We start from the raw sequence: 18,113 nt of genomic DNA on the forward strand, positions 1-18,113 counted from the left end.
CTATACAACAAAAGGAGGAAGCTACTACAAGATAGAGCAAAATCCTTAAAAGGTAAGACACCCTTGATCACTATAAGTAAAAAACTAAGAGCTCTCATAAAATCATCCAAAGCAAATTTTGAGAGAAAAATAGCTAAAGACTCAAAGACAATCATAAGGCCTTCTTTAGCTATGTTAGAAACCTGGGAGGAACTCCCAGATATGTTCAGAACTAGTTCAAAATGATGTGAAGATTACTGATCCTACAGACATTGCCAACATACTGGCTGACAGGTTCAGTGCAAACTTCTCCCCTCCCCAAAGGAGAGATATCTATACCAAGCGATTGCAGCCCCCAAACATCTCCAACGCCCAAGTGAGAACTGCTCTCTCCAAAGCAAAAACACAGCATCCATGGGACCTGATGGTGTCCCAGGCTGTGTGCTCCACGAACTCAACGAGGAATTAAACCCACAGCTAGGACAGCTGTTTAATCATAGTCTTACCTATGGATACATACCCAGGGAGTGGCGCACTGCAACTGTGGTCCCACTTCACAAAGGCGGTGCCTCCACCGACCCTGGAAATTACCAGCCCATTAGCTTGACAAGCCTTATCTGCAAAGCCATGGAGAGGATCATAATGGACCTCATAAATAAAGACATAGGGAATTTGCAGACTTTGGATCCATCCCAGTTTGGCTTTGTCAAAGGCAGATCATGCCTTCTAAACTAGGTTGACTTTTTGAAACAGTCACCAAAGCCATTGATGAGGAAAGGCAGTCCATACAGCCTACCTCGATCTGGTGAAGGCCTTGATACAATACCCCACTCGGGTATCATTGAAAAACTCATCAGCTTAAATGTTAACCCATACATCACAAGATGGGTTGCAAACTGGCTGAGTGACAGAACCCACAGGGTCAGAGTTGCTGGCCATGTCAGACTCAAAGCCTGTCACAAGTGGTGTACCACAGGGCTCAGTCCTGGGCACTCTTGTTTAGCATCTACTTTTCCAGTACAAGCAAACACAGGAGGGTTATGGCTGACAAAGTTTGCAGATGACTGCAAACTGAGCCATAGTAGAAACACATCTGACACAGATATCCTTCAGAAGGGTCTCACAGAAACGCATAACTGGTGCCCGCGCCATGGCCTAAAGTTAAATGCCAAAAAATGCATAGTCATACCCTTCCCGGAAAAACAAGGTTACCTAGCTACCAAATGGGTGGCAATCCACTGAGCACAGAAGAAGTTATCAGGGACCTGGGATCCAGGTTGATAGTAGTCTGTCATTCGACACCCATGTAGCTAAAGTAGTTAGGAAGACCTTCTACATTTCCCACCTTATCATGAAGGGATTCTCATCTAGATCAAGGGAGGTCATAGTCTCCCTATACTCATCACTCATCAGACCAATGATTGAGTACAATGCCCCATTCGAATGTATCTGACCCGACACTTGAAGCAGCTGGAGAGCACAAAAGTTCCTCACCAAAGGATAAAGGGTCTCAAACATCTGTCCTATGCTGCCCGACTGAAAGAACTCCAGCTCTATTCAGTCGCTTACCGCTTGCTCAGCGGTGACCTTTGCCTAACATACAAGGCCATGTCAAACCCAGATTTGTTGACTATGCTTCACCTCATAAAATCTAGTTCCATCAGAGCCACAAGGGTGGGAGACTTAAACCTCGACACAGCTATTAATAGGACGTGCTGGAGGGATAGATTCATCACCCAAAGACTCCCTATGCTGTAGAACAAAATCCTGGTATATGTGAGGCAGAGCACCTCGCTGGCCTTGTTCAAGAGAAATCTTGACCAATGGATGGGAGATCGCAGATATACCCCAGGGATTACCTCAGTGTCACTGCTCGACAGAGTCACAGCAAAATAATGGGTATAGTTCCCCATACTAAAGGGGTGGCGTAAGCCACAAAACTATGGGCTAGGCTTGTAAATGCCCTCGGGCAGATAGCCTAGTATGAACCTATGAACCTATAATATGGTAGATATATGGTAGGTGCCGTATATGTGCCTGTCTGCATGAACAGCTGCCGGTGTCAACACAGGCACACTCACACAGGGACGCACACACATTGACACACTTGGCAGGGCCAGGAGTGCAACTCATCACTAGTGGGATTGCCACAACACATCGATGTGCAGGTATCACATGCACCACATGGGTCATACTGATGTTGTATGGGCATAGAGTATGATGAGGTGTCAGACATCAAACAGCATGCTTCAGTATGCCATGGGGGGGTATAAAGAATGTGGATGTGATTAGATGCACCATATAACACACACGCAAACACACAGGGTGCCAGTTCTGACATGCATGGGTGCATGTCTGCATGAGTGTGTGGTGGTCAACTGTGCCAGCAGGCTGTACAAAGGTAGGGGATGGGTATACCTTGGTATCAGGCCACATGACAATGGTCTGCATTGTGTCTCAGGCCTGTAGTTTCTGCATTTGCCCACACAGGTGGGCATTGCATCCTCCATCCAGTCACCTGCATGACTATTGTGTGTGGCCAACACTGTGCATCACTTGCCATGTATATGTTCCTTACTCCATGACATGGATGGTGTCTGGGATGTACACACCTCCCACATGCATGTACAGTGACATGTGGAACTGTACCTGGGGTGTCTGGCCCATGTTGTGAACACAGATTATCATCAGATGTGCCAGTCTTGACCACCTGTAGCAGGAACTGGTAATGGGCAGCAGGTTTACCTTGCACCTACATTGATAGCATGCTGACAGCATTCCCTGATGTCAATGCCATCTGTCTATACAGGGCATGTTACCAGGTATGGTATGTCCGTTAAGAGTCACATGTGAAGGCACCACGAGTGGTGCAGGTGTCCATTTGGGAACATGGTGGAGGTGCACTGTCTGCATGTACATGCATCTTGGACAGACGGGCAGGGTGACATGCCCTCTGTAGCCCACTACTATCACTGCAGGGTTACTATCAGTGGCCAATATGCAGTGTACTACCCACATAATGGCTGTTGCCTAGGCATGTGTGTGCATAGGACACACGGGTTGTATGTGTGCTCTGGGTAATAGTGGAGTTGCTAACTGTGATTGGCTGGCCTTGATGTCACATGTCTAGGTATGGCTTTGCACCCAAGCCTCTCAGCTAATTTACATCTGTTATCCCTGTATGGTTGACATGGTGATATATAGTAGGGCCACCATAAATGAACTGAGCAAAACCTCCTCCACATTGCCCACACATGTCACACACTCACAGCCACCTCTAAACAGATACGAGTTACACACACACACGTCATGTCTGGGAAGTAGAACCCCTACCTAAGTAGTTTATTACACTACACAGTTATAGCACACGCCACAGACATTACTGGAGTACGTCTTCCCCAATGGTGTATTTCACAATGTATGACATCAGCAGGGTTACCAAAGTAAGGCATTTCAACTGTACTGCAAGTGACTGGCCTAAAATGCATTGCTCCTTACACAGACAGTGAGACACACAAACCATCTGCAACTTACATGTGTGGGTATAAAACCCCTGACCAAGGTCTATATCACACTACAGCATAGAGCTGTTATAGGACGCATCACAGGGACTACTACAGAAAGCCTTCCCCAAAGGTGTATTTCACAATGAATGACATCAGCAGGATTACCAAAGTAGGGCATTTCAACTGTACTGCAAGTGACTAGCCTAAAATGCATTGCTCCCTTCACAGACAGTGAGACACACACAAATCATCCACAACTGACATGTGTGGGTATACAACCCCTGATCAAGGCCTATATCACATTACAGCATAGAACAGTTATAGGTCGCACCACAGGGATTACTGAAGAACTGTCTCCCTAAAGTTGTATTTCATAATGAATGACATCAGCAGGATTGCCACAATAGGGCATTTGAAATGTACTGCGAGTGAGTAGCCTATAATACATTGCTCCATACAGACATTGAAACACACACAAAACATCCAGAACTGCCATGGGTGGAGATGGAACCCTGCCAATGTTCCAAATCACAATACAGTATTATGAGGTTACAGGACGCACTATGGAGATTACTGGGCTATGCTCTTCCCAGAAGTGTATGTCTAGGTGAGTGACATCAGCAGCCTTGCCAAAGTTGAATATATGAATTGTAAGGAGTTTGAGTAGCCTAAAAAGTATTGCTTGTTACTCAGTCAGACACACACACACACACACACACACACACACACACACACACACACACACACACACACACACACACACACACACACACACACACACACACACATACTTGCCAGCTCTGGGGTTGGAACATCTACCTATCTACAGCAACATGCAGTTACAGGATGCGCTATGGAGATTACTGAGCTATGACTAGCCTAAGTCAGACACACACAGATTCATACACAAACACACAGTTGTCAGGTCTGGGGTTGGAACACTTACCTAAGTGCTTTATCACACTACAGCAGTATGCAGTTACAGGACATGCTACGGAGATTATTGGGCTCTGATTTTCCCAGAGGTGTATTTCTAGGTGAGTGACATCAGCAGCCTTTCCAAAGTTGAGCATATGAATTGTACAGAGTGTGAGTAGCCTGAAAAGGCATTGATTTTTACTCAGTCTGACACACACACACACAGATTCACACACAAACACACAGTTAACAGGTCTGGGGTTACAACACCTACCTAACTACTTTATCACACTACAGCAGTACACAGGTACAGGACACGCTAGGGAGATTACTGGGTTCTGAATTTTCCAGAGTTGTATTTCTAGGTGAGTGACATCAGTAGCCTTGCCAAAGTTGAGTATATGAATTTTACGGAGCGTGAGTATCCTATAAAGCATTGCTCTCTACACAGTCAGACACACACTCACACAGTTGCCATGTCTGGGGATAGAACTACTACCTAACTAGTTTATCACTACAACAGTACATAGTCATGGGACGCGCTATGGAGATTCCTGAGCTACAGCTCTCACAAAGGTGTATTTCACATTGGATGACCTCAGCAGGCTTGTCATAATACTGCTATGGGGAGGGAGGTGTGTGCATGGGCCATAACCCATTCATGTAGGGGTTGATATGCCACATGCGGGCACACACAGGGTCATATGTCACAGGTCCATGTATACAGTTACTAGGTGACTACATCCTTGTACAATCATGTTGCACAGCTGGCACGAGCACCACGTCATCTGTCATGCTGACAGATGCTGATGGCTAGTACCTGCAGTGAGTGACATCTGCACCTCATGTGTTTGGGGCCCTTTGGCTGTGTGCTGGGTGGGACAGTCCTGGATGGGTCCTTGTCATGCTGACCATCTTCCACACATCTATGTCTGTCTACCTTTGGCTTATTATAGTGTGTCGCCCTTACATATATGTTTGCATTCCTATCTACTGTGTGTGCAAGGCAGGAGTGGTGCATACTGACATGTGTCTGCACTAAGAACTGCGACTGCCAGATATGTCTGGTCCACTGGTGTTTGCAGACATGGCCTTTATGTGTTTGTGTGTGAGCATGCCCAGTATGACCTTTCAGTATGTTGTTGACTGACATTGCCTTCATTCCTCTAAGTGTGTGAGCATGCCCAGTACGGCCATCTGTATTGCATGTGTGGATCAAGTCCAGGTTGTTTGTACTACAGTGCTGACCTTTGTGTTGTACACCAACAGGTATAATGCTGTGTCTGCAGGGTATCCATTGGTCATTTGGCATGTACTGTTGCTACATTTCTGCATAGCGGGGGGGTACCTGACTGTTTCTACATTTCTACACAGGAGTGGGGGGGCACACCTGACTGTTAGTATAAGTGTACGTAGGATGGGGGAGCACACCTAACACTTTTACACATTTACTAGGACTGTACTGGTATGTCGGGTACTACATTTCAGTCTGTAGTCTTACCTGTCTTACCTAGAGGCATACCAGTGTACTTACAGATCCTAGCTTTCACTGCCTACATATTAGTTTCTGACTTTCCAGCCTTCACATCTTACATCCAACTGCCTGGCCTGCTATAGTCTGTCTGTGTAAGCCTGGGCTGCCTGTGTGATTGGCTGATCCTGATACATTTACACATAGGGCTCATTCAGAGGCCATAGTACAGCATTTGTTTATGTTTGACTACACCTATCCTGCTGGCTGTAACTGTTGTTGGGTATGTGACCCCCCCCCAACTGGCATTTGTGAGTCACTTACCTTGTGGGTGTCCCAGTATTGAGGGTGGTGCTGCAGGGCTGCCTATGTCCGATGCACAGAGTACACTCCCTATACATGGTTGGGCACAGGTAGTGTCATGTTTGGCATCCCTTTTACTGTATGTGCGAGTCGGAGAGAGGTCACATTCCCTGGGTCCCTACTGTGTCAGTGCATGTGCTATGCATTGCCTCTTTGCCAAGGCCAGGGTATACTGGGCATGCCTCCTTCTGCCTACTGGGGCTGGCTCAGGTTGTTCCTCCTCTGAGTCACTCTGTGCCTGTGCAGGCCTTGGTAATAGTGGGGGGGCTGTGTGGCCCTGCCCCATGCTGTTCCTGCTGCAGCTGTTTCCGCCGGATCATATTGTGTAGCATGGCACATACAAGGACAATTTAGGTACATGTAGTCAGTGAGTACTGCAAGACTCTACCAGATGTGTCCAGACACTGGAACCGTGACATGAGCATCCCAAAAACACACTCTATTATGATTCGTGTTTGTGCGTGTGCCTCATTATGGAGTTCTTATTCGGGTGTGTGTGCATTTCTGATGGGTGTCCTCAGTCATGGCTCCAGTGCATATCCAGCATCCCCCACTAGGTGACTGTGTGGGATATCCCCATTGGCAAATCTCTGGTACAGCTGCATCAGATGCCAGATGTGGGAATCATGGTAGCTTCCAGGGCAGCCAGCACACACATTTATTATTATGCCCTGGACAGCACATATGACCTGGTAGTTGATGGAGGGGAAGTCCTTGCAGTTGATGTAGATCCTACCCCGCTCACCGGGTGGTGCTTTGATGCATATGTGTGTGCAGTCTATTGCACCCACTACCTCAGGGTATTCTGCTATTTGATGGAAGAGACACATATTGCTAGTCAACGCCTCATGGATGATGGGGAAATATATGTGCTCACCGACATGTGCTGACATAGCATCCAGGAACTGGTGGAGTACCCTGGATGCTGATGCCTGTGATATCCCCATCATATCCCCAGTTGGTCTTTGGAAGGTACCTGTAGCTAGTATTCATAGGCCGACACATACCTTGGTATCCACTGGGATGGATTCCCCTCTGTTAGTTCTGTGTGTGAAGCATGGCCGGCACAGCTCAACAACCTGCTGTAGGAGGTCCCTGTCCACCCTATAGTGCTCCACCATCACCAGCTCATATAGCCCTGGGTAAGTTACCCTGGATCTGTACACTCTTATGCGTCTCCTCACTGTGGGTTGCTCAGCAGCATTCACATCCTCGCTACCCTCAGCTGGTTTATGATAGCAAAAGCAGTCCCTAACATTTTTTCTCTTGCTTTAGTTTTGTAAAATTTCCCCATTTGTATATACCGGTGGTGCAGAGTTATTGGAAAAAACAAGGAGGAAAGGTGTTTGCATTATTTATAGTGGTGTGCTGTGCTGCCTGTGTGATTGGCTGATCCTGATACATTTCACCTGTCAGCTAAGCTAGTTCTCCTTGGTTTCCTTCCTAATGCTGTTTTCCCATCCCATTGGCTTCTTGTTTAAGCCTGTGTGTGTGTTGCAGAAATGGAGTGCTCAAATGTGCACAGAGCTGCCATTTCCTTGTTTAACTTCTTTTTTCTTCCTATAAAACCCGGTGTGCGGCACGCACACCCGCTTACACTTTGTAAAGAGTGCTAGGCAGGTTAGCTTAGCTGTGCTAAGCTAGGAGCAATCCCGAGCCACTGGACTCCAATCCGCTTACAGTATGCCTGACACATCCCCCCATGATGTCACCTATATCCTAGTCTTGCACCCAGCTATTCATACTCTTACACTGATGGGACCTGTCTCACATGCTGGGGAAAACTGGGATTCACTATCCTTCCCCTCATTTGCATAGGATTGCCTGCTAATGCATAGTTACATGTCCCACACTAAGCCTTCCCCCCTTAAGAACCACTACTTACTGGCCAGGTTGTCTTCTGCCTGCCATTGACTTGTATGGCAGAATACTGATTTTAGATAGAATGCCCATTTTAAGTTTATTTTCTTATTTTCCCCCGATTCCATTTACGCGCCACTGACCTATGCTTAAACAGCCGAGATCGGCGAAAATAAAATTATAAGTTGTTTTTTTCATTTATTTTATTGTTTGTAATGCCAATCGCCTTCTACTTGGCCATTGACATGCTTGTTCAGTGATATGCAGCCTTTATTTGGAGCTGTCATAGCTCCATTTTTGATTTTGCAGAAATGTACTTAGTTACTAACCGAGTACATTTCTGCAGATTGCACTAGTCTTGCATGGACTATTGCAAGCTTCCTAGATTGCAAATTCACCTCATTTGCATGGATTTCTCCTGCAAATTAGGTGATTTTCATACCAGGGCTTAGTCCGTGCAGGATTAGTGCTGGAGCTCTCATGTACACCCTTGCCGGCTGTTCCTGGATCGCACGGCAGACATATTGCCTGCGTGGGCTCCTGCACTCATCTTGATAGCATAACACTGTTCTTTTATACGCTTGTTCAGTTGTCTAGTGTTCATGCCTATATAAAAGGCTGAACATCCAGAACACAAAGCAATGTATATCACATTTGAAGTACTACAGTTAAATCTCCCAGGTACAGTAATAGTGCGGTTGAGATGTGGTAAACAAACGTAAGGTCCCTCATGAATATATCTACAGGCATTACAACTAAAACACTTGTACATAACTTTAAATCTATTAGACAAAGGAAAAGACATTTTAGTGCCATCCTTCTCCAATAAACTCTTAATAGTGTTAGCTTTCTTGTCCACAAAGATAGGAGCATTCCCCAAAACTACTTGCAAGTCACTGTTTCCAACAATAATTTTCCAATTGTTGTGAACCACAGTTTTAATCATATCACTATCCACAGACATATCTATAACACATCTTGGAACACAACCCCCCCCCTCCCACAGTACACTGGGTAGCCTCTTTCTCTAAAAATCAGTAAACTAAAATAGGTGGAAAGTCTGTTATCCTTCTATTATGGATCTCAGAGACAGTGTTATATAACAGACATAGGATACCCTCTGTGTAGAAACAACTCCGTGATAAACTCTGTTTCCTGAAGGAAAGCAGCATCATGACTAGTCATTCATGAGGCTCTGATATACTGCCCCTTGGAGATATTGCATTTCATAAACCTCGGATGGTTGCTGTGGTAGTGTAAATAGTTAACATAAGTATTTTTCCTATGTATACTGCTGGAAAACTCAGCCCAACATCCAAATAATTAACTCGGTGACCATAGTCACTCAAATTAAATTCAGAAAATCACTACTTGCATTTAGCTGGTCTAGGAAAGTACTATGCAATTCAACTGGTCCCTTAATAATAAAAATAAATTATTAATATATCTACAATAAAATAAAACTTTAGTGGCAAGATTAATAGTGGGTAATATCTCTCTCCCACCAACCCATCACTAGACCAGCAAAGGCTGGAGCTACAGTAGCACCCATTGCTACCCCATTGGAGCTGCTTATAATACTTCCTGTTAGACATAAAATAATTGTTTTCTAACAAAAGTTCTAGCAGAAAAATACAAATATCAATACTAGAATCTGACCAAGTAGTATATTTATGTAAAAAACTAAATTAAAAACTCCAATCCTTCCACCTGCAGTATGGAGATGCATAGAGATACTACATCCACTGTTAACATAAAAAAAATACTGTCTTCACCAATTTTATAACCATTTTCACTTGAACTAAACAACCTGACTTGATTTAAAAAGGACCATAAGTCCTTGATGTAAGAAGGTAATTTTTGAAACAAAGGGTTCAACAACTTGTCTAAATACAAGGAAATGCTTTCGGTGACACTATTAGACGAGGAAACAATGGGCCAAAAAGGGAGGTTAGTGGGGTTTTGTGAATTTTATGTACACCACAAAGTATACCTACTCTAGGGTTGTCAACCATAAGAAACTCAAATTTCAGCTGTTAAATCCCCATTCATAAAGTGGTCATATAAAGCATATTCTATAAACTTATAACTCCTTTCAATGGTATCATAGTTAACGTTACAATATTCATTACCATTTTTTAAAATGTCTTCCATTCCTTTGTTATAATCCACTGTTCGCATTATTGCCAACCAGCCCCCCTTGTCGGTCCTCATGAACCTCAAATCATGCCTATTTATGAGCTCCAATAACACTCTCCTATCCTCACTGTTCAAATTATAATAAGGATAAACAGGTTTGCTGTTCAACAACAATCGTATATCTTTGGTACAAAAAGCTTCGAAAACTTTAAGTGTACTGTGTAATGCAGGGTTAAATACAGAGGGATTTTTAACAACTGAAACAGGCCCTAAATCAACATCTTTCAAAATGTATGACAAATTCAATTTTGTAATATACAATTTGAGTTCTAGAAAAGTGTTAGCTAAATTAGCGCGCTTGCAGGGTATAAAATTCAAACACATCTCAAGCAAACGTGTTTGAGAATTAGAAAGCTTGAAGTCAGTTAAATTGTAAATTTTAGTATCTAAACTCACATCACAGTCCAGTACAGTCACTGTCTCCGAAAATGACTCCTGCCTCGACCCTGCTTGGATCCTGAAACGTTGGTCGAGCTTTTCCCATTTTTTGAACTAGTTCTTTCGTTATTACCAGAACTAGTGTTAGAACAGTTTGCAGTTGATGTTGCAGGAGTCGGAGATGCAACAGCCACAATAGAACCTCCTCCTTGATGACGTGTAGCCTCTGACACTTTAGCTACACTAATGGTTCTTTTGTGGCCACAATTTAAATGTATATTGCTGCTTTTGACTACGGAGCTATAAGTGTTCTTAAAGTGCCCGTTGCCATACCTTAAAGTGCGGGTGTTTGGAGGCTGTTTACTAGAAAAATTAACAAAGAAAGCATGACCGCTGTTGTATGAATGATGTCCCAGTCAATCTTTCTAAGCTTTCTTTGTGTGATTTAATGTTCATATTTGTCAACAGCTTCTAAAACCAGTTCATAGTCGTTAAAGTTGTTACTCTGACCCCTTAACTTCTTGATACTATTGCAGAAAGCCTCTAAATCCATTTTGAGTTGTTCAATTAATTTGCTGTTATGCTGGATCATTAACTTTAAAAAGTCCAAACCAGCTTTATTGAAAAAAGTGATTAGTTCTTCAAAAAACAGATCATCTTGGTTGACTTCACAGAGCTTTGAAGAACCTAAGCCCCTTAGGAACTATCTTGGACAAAATGCAATTATCAAAACACTTTTTTTTCCACTATAAACACTCTTTATTTCTTGTGACCCTTTTCCAGTTCTAACCACTGGTGGGTCACAATACCATTTTCAGCAGTGCAACTCTCAATGGAACTACCAGAACTTACTGGTAAAGCAAAAGGGTCAGGTATAAAATTCAAAGCTCCTGAAACATCTTTATACAAAATTTATTTGTTGCAGTGGTTAAGCCCCCCTCTTTTATCTGCATGTGAACCATCTTTGGGAAAGTTGTGAGATAAACCAGAAACATTCTCTATAAAAGAAGGTTCATTTTGATACAGTTTTTTGGTTAAAGCAGCTAAAGATTTTTGCACGTTACCAAGTTCTGAAACAAATGCTGCCATCATCGAATGTTGACTGTCCATGACTGGATGCAAGGTCAAATCCAAAAGGTCATCCTCTGGAGCACACTCCATAAAGGACCCACAAATTGAGCATAAAAACAATTTAATCAACGCTTTCTTCAATTAGGCTTCTTCAGAAATACAAAACTATTGAAAAACTTCTCTCTCTCTCTCCATATAGATATATACAGATATATATATATATATATATATATATATATATATATATATATATATATATATATGGGTCTACTTCATTTGGTTGACTCACATTTGGTTGAAAATGATATCAGTCAGCACACTTCACTGAAAGCTCATTTCACTGAAAGCTCATTTGGTCGAATTTCATTTAGTCAAAAATGAAATAAAGCCCCTGCTCCACTGCAGTGTGACCCTGGCATGAGAATATTATGTAAGGGGGGGGTGTGGGGGGCACAGCCCCCCAAAAAATTGTAGCACATTCATTGTTATATAAAGGGGGCTGTGCCCCCCACACCCCCCTTACTTAATATTCACACTCCAGGGTTGCACTGCAGTGGGGCAGGGCAGGGCTATATTTCATTTTTGACCAAATGTAATCCGACCAAACATGCTTTCAGTGAAATGAGCTTTCAGTGAAGTGTGCTGCCTGAAATCATTTTCAACCAAATGTTTGTTTGTTTGTTTGTTTGTGTCTTTCGGCTTTTCCCAGTTAGGGGTCACCACAGAGGAACTCCGGTCCGCTAATGATTGGCAGTTGATTTTTACGTACCAGCTTGCCAGGCCTGATGCACAACCTTCAACGAAGGTACGCCCATTTACGCATGTCTCCACGCAGAAGATGCTCTAGCTGAGAATCGAACCGGACAGTGTCTTACTGTGAGGCAAATTCGACTAAATGAATGGGATCCATATATATATATATATATATATATATATATATATACATACATACATATACATATATATATATATATATATACACACACACACACACACACACACACACACACACACACACACACACACACACACACACACACACACACACACATGCCCACTAAATCTTTAATTACATTAATTAAGTCATTATGCATTTAAAGTAAAATATACTTGTATGAAACTGAATTAAAAACAAAATAAAATGCAATCACCTGCTTTTATAAAACTATTTTTCTGTCTGGCAAAAAACATTTTATGTTGACTGTATCACTCAGGCCAGGTGGACTGTCATCACCTAACCTTAGCTGCCATAGAGTCTCTCTTTTTCCATTCTAGAACACACTGATAAAGATTTAAGAGGTGGGAATATTAAAAATAGAATGGAAAGGAGAGAGACTGTATGGCCACTTCCACAGGTGTCTCACAAGGATTTATTCTTGATCTTCTACTGTTTAGTATTTTTATCAATAATCTATATTCATCTTCTTGTGAAGGCACATTGATTCAATATGCAGATGACTCTACCATCATCTGCTCCTCAAAAACTTTGACTCACCTCAAAGAAATCCCTCAACAAGCTGTCATCTCTATTGAAACCTGACTTACAAGAGCACATCTCCTACTTAACCCCAAAAACCCAAACTCTGTCTCTTTACACCAAATACTCACACTTCTAACAGAACATCTTTCAAAATCTTCTAAGCAAATGGCTCTGAAATTGAATTAGTCCACCATACCAAATTATTAGGAGTCATGATGGATGATAATCTTAAATTTGACCTCCACATCCAAAGCAAAATCAGAAACCCCATCAAAACCTAGGCATGCCTTACAGACACAGACATTTTCTAAGCACAACCAAAAACATACTTAAAACTTAGTTTCTGCCCTCCCTACTCTGTGGAACACCAATTCTAACCAATTTACAATCCTCCATAAAAAAATAAAAATGTGAAAGTTGCTACAACAAAAATCACCAAGTTTGTTACTAATTCTTTCACCTTTACCCATCACTATAAAGCTTGACATACTCTTAGCTGGCTGGAACTCCTCCTCTACCTCTCCTACATTCAACTTATAACAATACATAAAATCATACACAGACCATTAGCCTGCCCAGCTCTTACCCCTTTATTCTACATGTATTCTCTAAAAGAACACTTAGATCAGAAGACAAACAGCTTCTTACCATAAATAAACTGAGTAAATCCCCTGGGCAAAGCCTATACTCATACTAAGTAACAAAAAAGTGGAACTCCTTACCTCTAACAACCAAAACTATTTCTAATCTACGCACCTTTATATGCTGCCTAAAAGAATACTTTACAAAATCTTTGACCTGCTCCTGTGCCAATCCTGGCTAAACTTAACTAGACTTCTCTCAACCTCTTCAACCTAAATCACACTTTACAACCCTCTCCAGTCTCCTACTCCACTCCTTTATTTTGTTTTACCCACTAACTTACCTTATCCATTTCAGCTCTGCAGACCTTTCCTCTACCTCTTGCTCATTCCTCCCTCCTCAGCTAAGCTACACTCTTCTTATAACCTCCTTCGCTCCATCCTTGTTCCTTCTTCCTTCTATAACCATAATATGAGCAACATCTCTCATACCAAGACATCTCTCAATTTTACCTTCACTGTCTTTAATCTTATTATAATTGTATCGGGTCTCATTTATCACATACTACTCTATGTAATTAATAAGACTGTTAAAATTTTCCTCACATATTTTCTTCAATTCATGCTGTTATTGTTTTTCTTTGCACTTTACTATGAAACATAGGTTCAATATTTTATCCTCATTACATTTTTTCACTCATGATTTGTAGTGTTACATGATATTTCGTGATGTAAAAGATCTGAACTTGATGTTTTTGTGGTGTAACATTATACTTTGTGCGTTAAAATGTTTGTGCTTGATTTTTGAAAGATTGTGTTTGTTGAGCTTTTCTCTTTGGGCCTCCACTCAAAATGAGTACTTTCTGGCCCAGTAGGAGTTTCCCAGTAAACAAATGTCAAATAAATAAGGAATAAGAAATAAATAAGATAAATCCGTGAGCCAATTGGCAATCCAGCAAGTGATGTAGGGGTGTATTTAGCTTTTACAGTATGCCTGAGTGGGGAACTGTTTCAAAAGCTTTGGTTAGGTCAAGGTATTCAGTAAGTATCATTTACCATTGTCTTGGTCACCTTTTCAAAAATGTCAACCAGGTTGAATAAACATGACCTGCCCTTGATGAATCCAAAATGAGATGGGTCCAATGTTTAGAAGTTCCTTATGTCCTTATTGATTAGTTCCATGATAAATGTTTCCATGGCTTTGCATATGAAGCTGGTCAGGCCTAAGTGTCTATAATTGCCTAGGTCAGTGGAAGATTGTTCCTTATGCAGGGGAATGGCTGTAGCTGTGCTCCATTCACTTAAAAAAAATCTATATGCAGGCTGAGGTTGAGCATTGTTGTTAGAAGGGTTGCTAAATCATGCTTGATGTTAATTTAAGATTTATCCAGGGATGTTGCTAGGACCAATCAATGCAGTAAATTAAGCATTTGATAATGCTTTTATGACTTGGTTTTGTGTGATAGCTGGAGGAGAGATGGTGTCAGATATATCTTGTTGAATTGATGGAGGGAAAAGAAGAGTAACGCTTGAGCTAAATTTATCAGCCAATTGGTTTGCTGTATCTTCAGTGTAGTTAACATTGCTCACAATCAGCTCAGCACATTGCTGCATTGTGCTTCTGACATTACAGACATAACTAAAAAAGGCCTTGTGAGCGCCCTTGGTGTTTGTGACTATTTTAGCCTCATACTTGGTTTGCAGGATTTTATTAAGCTCCTGAGTTGTTTGTTTATTTCAGTGAAAAGGACTCTGTCATTCTAGGAATTACTTTTCTTACTTTTCTTACTTTTGGTCAAAATTTACTTCCTTTTATTGTAAAGGGTGGTTGTTTCTGGGGCTTGCCCTGTATTTGTTCCTATGGGGGTACAGCTGCATCTATGTCACAGTTTACATGCTGGAATATTGTGGTGGTGTACTTTTCCATGTATGCAATAGTTAATTGTGTTTGGTGGGGATTTGTAGATTGCCAATTTATCACTTAGGAGGAAGTAGTTTGTCTAACAGAAATTTCTAATGGTACATTGGGTAGAAAGGGTCTCTGCTTTCAATATTATTTTGAAGGAGAAGGATTTATGGTCAGACCAAACAAGTAATAGAGATACACAAGGGATGGTTCAAGATGCTCCCATATTAGGAAGGACAAGATCTAAGATGTTGTTCCCCATAGCAGGACTCTAACTAAATTGTTCCAAGACATTTGTATTGACAAAATCCAGGAATTTCTGTGCATGTGAAAACAGCTCCAGTAGATAGGCATTGTGGCTTTCTTGGGTTACAGAGGAAGTTCTGTAGCTAGACAATATATGATACAGGACCTTTTGCATGGTTACATGACAAATCGCAAGTACTTCATGCTGCTTTACAAGTCTTGATGTGAGTTTCTTCTGGATGACGATTGAGACACCACCATATTTTTCCCTCCTGTGCAGTAGCCGGTCTAAACGTGTGGAAGGTATTATAGCCCTATATAGCTGAGCTGCTCTCTACCATTTTAAACCATGTCTCAGTCACTACACAGACGTCTGCATCCAGCTGTGTGGGAAGGGCTTGTAGGGATTGGAATTTCTTGTTTAAACTCCTAGCACTGATCAGTAACACCTTCATATCTTCCTTTGCTTGCTTCATTATGTAGGTAAGTTGATTTATCAGGATGTCTTGACAAAACAGGCAGTGTGGGAGTGGAGAACATCTTTGCCAATAATCAAAACCCTAGAGTGGACAGATGCAGGCCATCCCTGACAAAGCAGTGCAGTCTGTTGATCATATCCACCTAGGCTGACAAATACTGTATCCCCATTTGAATGACACCAAAAACTAAGCCAATTATTGAAGTCAGTTATTTTTTTACTCACATTGCAGCATCCTCCTTGGAGAAGGCAGAATGCTGTTCAGTGCTAGACTCATACCTGCTTAGGACACATAATCTGACAACTCCATCATGTCTCTCTTCATATAGTCCAGTGTGGTACATTTCACGTCACTGACAGCCACATGTGATATGACAGTGACTTGAATGCATATGTGATCTGATGGATCCCGATAACCAGACAAGCAACTAACATTCACTCAGTCCTTGTTCAGTCTGGTAAACAATACATCTATATATCGTACAATGCAGTCACCTAAAACTAAAATGTTGGTTGCGAAGATGATTGGCGTACAGACTCAGCATCAGTGACTTTGGGAAATCTTGTTCTATGTGAGGAGGTAGGCTTAACTTGCTGAGTGTGCTTTCTGCCTGTGTTACATTTTTGAGATCTTTCATGTTTAAGCAAGTTAATCTTTAGAACCTCAGCATATGATTGATTATTTGTATTCTGATGACCTTGATAATGTGATGTGCTGTGTACTAGTGCTGATTATAGAGTTTGAGTTTACTGTGTGTGAGATTTTTGTTTCCAAGGATATTATATGTATCTCTCACACTGTGTTTTGATTAACAAATGATTGTCAGACAGAATGGGATAGTTCTTAAACTTTCAAGATACCCATTTCAGTCAGGCTGGCTACAGAAGTTGTGGAGAAGTGTTTTTGACAGGAATAACTTGGGGAACAAGGATGATTATAACAGCTTGTAGTTTGGTTTGTTTAAGATAATGTTTAGGTGGAGTCACTACCAAGCAGGAGAAAATGGCTGGGTTGTATAGGGTTTGCAGATCTGTGCAGATCTCTTATAGGAGAAAAAAGCTCTTGAGCAGGCAACCTACTATAGAGTGAGTGCAACAGCAACAGTATGCCAAGTGCAGCTCAGAGCAGCTTTTTTCATCCCTTTTTGATGAAAGGCTCATTTCTCATAATTCAGGGCTTTCCATACTTCACAGATTTCTGAATAAAATACCCTAGGTGGGTGTAGTTTTGTGCATGTTATAGTAGATGAGTTAGAGAGGGATCCAATCAAATGAAGCCGGTAGTTGAACTCTGTGACATCAGAACCTGTATCATAGTTCACTTAGTCCTATGACGCACAGATACAGGTCAATGACCTCAGGTAGATTAGACTTTCAGAAACTTTAGCTTTTTCATTAGGAGGTAGGGAAAACTGTTCAGTGTGCAAACAGCAGAGAGCAGCAGAGTGGCACTGGAATGCAGCTTTAAACAGGCAAATGATAAGCAGAATATAAGGCTGTAGCAGCAAATGTGGAATGTAAACAGCTGTAGACAAAAGCAAACAAAAATCGTGCAGCAAAAATTAAAATATTGCCACTATTTATAGGTTCATAGGTTGGTACTAGGCTATCGGCCCTAGGGCCTATACAAGCCTAGCTAAAACAATTCCCTGGCTATTTCTTCCTACACTATTTACT

The sequence above is a fragment of the Protopterus annectens genome, chromosome 8.part0, assembly GCF_019279795.1.
Source record: "Protopterus annectens isolate FY-2018-M chromosome 8.part0, PAN1.0, whole genome shotgun sequence".
Lineage (NCBI taxonomy): Eukaryota > Metazoa > Chordata > Ceratodontiformes > Protopteridae > Protopterus > Protopterus annectens.